The sequence below is a fragment of the Frankliniella occidentalis genome, unplaced genomic scaffold (assembly GCF_000697945.3).
Source record: "Frankliniella occidentalis isolate FOCC.00 unplaced genomic scaffold, Focc_3.1 Scaffold98, whole genome shotgun sequence".
In the NCBI taxonomy this organism is placed as follows: Eukaryota; Metazoa; Arthropoda; class Insecta; order Thysanoptera; family Thripidae; genus Frankliniella; species Frankliniella occidentalis.
Window position 1 is genome coordinate 80,186 of NW_026267227.1, and position 3,490 is coordinate 83,675.

Genomic DNA, 3,490 nt, shown 5'->3' on the forward strand with positions numbered 1-3,490 from the left:
TTTTCCCGCCAGTTTGACACTTTATTTTAATCAAAGTACTGTGTTTGATATAAGACGGGCGAGAGTAAGACGCAGACGAACATGTTTACTAGGGTGGCTGGGTCACTCTGAAAAATACTCGTAAGGGAAAATTTTCCATGATAAAAGTCGTAAAATTATAATTTGAAATTGTAAATTTAGAAGCACTCCTTATCGACTTGGAATTGACCGAGGAGCAAGAATGGGCTGTCGTAAATATACGGCATATTTTGTAAATCAAAATTACAACAAATGTCGTAAATTTGCAAGGGTGGAACTCGACAGGAGGAGGACGGGACGGGATATCACAACTTTCGAAATATTCGCTAGGTGTGTGCGCTTGTGTATGTTGTGTGTTTTAACGGTTTAGACCTTTTTAGTGAGGGTTTTAAACCTCGGGTATTTACACTTTCCAGTTCTTTTCTATATCCTTATTTCCTGAGCGGTCTCGAGCGTTGTTATTTCACACACAGAGTTCAGAGTTTGTCCAAAATTGCGCTGCGAATACAATGTACACACTACCATTTTGCTTGAAACTGGCGAAGACTAACCACGCTCAAGCGTGATATTACGTTGAGTAGGTCGATTACACACGTATATAGGCCATTCGCTAATGTTCCTATCGTTTTGTTTTCGTGGGTCTTCTGCCACTTTTTTCTCTTCCGTTTTAATGCTTTGAAATGGACGCAGTTTCTCCAGCAGTGGCCAGCATGGAGAAGCTCGCACCTTGTTGTGATCCCCACCTGTTCGCTGGGCGTGAAGAGCGCTGCGAAATTCATACCTTTTACCCTCCTATCCCGTCCTCGGCTCGCCGTGTGCTCGGGCGCGCGGAAGGGACAAGTGGGAGGCGGGGGGCGTTGTTGTCGCGGAGACACACAACCTGCTGCTCTACCCCAGCCAGCGTCGCCTCTAGGTATGCACACCGTCACAGAACCTATTACATTCTTGACTGATGAGCGATAGAGCATTCAATTACTGCAGTGACGAAAAAAACAGCTCTGTTGATGTGTATGCCCTTTTGGACGACATCTGATGAGTAAATCAAGATATGAAGCCAAAAAGGATCCCGCGCAAAAATCAGTTTTCTACCGAACCAACATACTGAAAACACAAAAACATAAACGTACAACTGTTTTATTGGTTCCTTCTTTTTTTAAAAAAGCTTGTCAGTATCCAATTTATTTTTTTTTTGCTCCAGTCCCTGCATTCCCCGCCCCGCCCATTCTCCCAATCCCATACATTGTTTTTCTTTTTATTTCGTTTTCAGAGCCGCCCTGTGGCGCACACTTGTTTTGGCCGGGAGTGTCCTCACGAACACCTGTCGCCTGCTGATGCGCGCAGGTGCAACACACAGGTGCGGCTGATGCGCGCCAGATGCAGCCAGGTGCAAGTGATCTCCCCCTCGATTTGTCACATGTGACGCCGATTGCAATGGGGGAAGGGGTGTAAATGGGACGGGAGTGGGGGTAGGGGGTCGAAGGGACATTGTAGGGGTAAAAACGAACGGTTTTAAGAGAAGAGGTACAAATTCGGAGTCATGCCAGTTGGACACTTTTGTTATTAAATACTTATTCAAATACTAAATCAAGAGGTAAATACCTCCCCTGCTAAGTAGTGTATACTCCTAATGCTGCCCAATTCAAACAAATTCAAACCAATTAAATGAATTCAGTCCAATTCAAGCCAATTTACACTCCACGTTAATTCAGTAAAATAAAATCGCAATAATTCAAGCCAGTTCGAAACTAATTCAATCAATTCAGTCCAATTCAAGCAGATTCAATTTCATCTCACGGAAAGTGTGCGCCCAATTCAGGAGTTATTTACCACTCGTATTTACCTAATAGTGTCCAACTTAATGTTGAGCACTTGCATTTTCCCGCCAGTTTGACACTTTATTTTAATCAAAGTACTGTGTTTGATATAAGACGGGCGAGAGTAAGACGCAGACGAACATGTTTACTAGGGTAGCTGGGCCACTGTGAAAAATACTCGTAAGGGAAAATTTTCCATGATAAAAGTCGTAAAATTATAATTTGAAATTGTAAATTTAGAAGCACTCCCTATCGACTTGGAATTGGAGCAAGAATGGGCTGTCGTAAATATACGGCATATTTTGTAAATCAAAATTACAACAAATGTCGTAAATTTGCGAGTATATTTTTGACAGTGGTCAGGGAACGTGATAAATTGGTATAGATATTGTAAGGGGGGCTTAAATCCAGGGTAATCATGGTAAGGGGCAAATGAAAAGGGGGGGGGGGCTCTATGCCAACCGTATAGAACAGCGGCATTATTCCGACGCAAACAGGCGGCGGGGGCGTTCAAACCCCGACGAGCACCGAGGGGCGCACCTGAGAGGAACCTCTGCTGCATCACGTTATGCAAAACTTGAGCGCGAGCAGGAAGCGGAGGTCTCGCACGTACACAATAGCGGGGAAGGGGAGGGAATTGGAAAGGGGACTGCGCGTCTTTACTCCACCAACTAAATTACACTGCTTTGATGAGATGAATCTGGTATATTCGTTACGACTATTAAAGTGTAAGCGGGTCAAACAAATATCATAAACATTCGACACTTCTCTGAGGGGGCCACCACTCGTGTAATCCTGTGTATGGATGAGGGTGTAATCCCTATGTAATCCTTATGTATTCTGTATAATACTTCACCAAATTTTAAACCATTACCACTAAATTTCACCTTAATGTCGTCCAAATTTAATGATTATAGAGCCAGAAATTGTACAAAATTCACGTGTAATCCCTGAGATCACGTAATCCTGTGTACATACATCCCAAATTGAAGTGGTGGCCCCCTCGCACTTTTCCGAACCCTCTGCTGCCCATGAGGGTATGCAATCCTGCAACACTACAGCTCCCACTCCGACGCACCCGGTACCACGGGTAGTAACGGACCTCGCCACCTCTTCTACCTCTACTCCATGCCGAGAGAGGATTAGAGCAAGTTTCTAAATGGGGCTTTGTTTTCTAAGCGGCTCCTCCTCTGCTTCTGGCCGCAGCAGCGCACTACACAGCTTCTCTACTCTCGCGACGGGTTTCGCGGGTGTTCCAAACAACTCTTAACAACGTCTTATTTCACCAGCAGTGGCAGCAGCGCGGTGTCACGGCGGCGGTGCCTACCTTGTTGTCGTAGTGCGTGCGCGCGAAACACGAATTCATAATTATCAGCACATAACGGCGGGTGTGTTTGCGTGCACACGCTGCTTAGGTGTGTGTGTGCACTGAAAAAAAAAAACAGGTGTAATAGGACGTACTGAGAGTGAGCGGGAGAGAGAGAAAGAGGGGGGGTTGTAAAAGACTGGGAGGGACATGCACGGTAAAACAGCTCTGCGATATCCAAGGACCAAAACACCGATTCAAGGACGCGGGGGTAGGGAAAAACCGGGAAAAACAAATGAGGCACATCGGTGTCTTGGTCCTTGAACATCAAGGAACTGTTTTTAACGTGGGA

The 3,490-nt window shown here is 45.2% G+C and overlaps 1 protein-coding gene across 1 annotated transcript in view; it reads left to right on the plus strand.

The window, feature by feature from the left end:
• LOC113215316 (paired box protein Pax-6) overlaps window positions 1-3,490 on the plus strand; it is a gene marked incomplete at its 5' end in the record, with an annotated part of 63,965 nt that overhangs the window by 33,863 nt on the left and 26,612 nt on the right. The gene's annotated exons all lie outside the window — the stretch shown is intronic.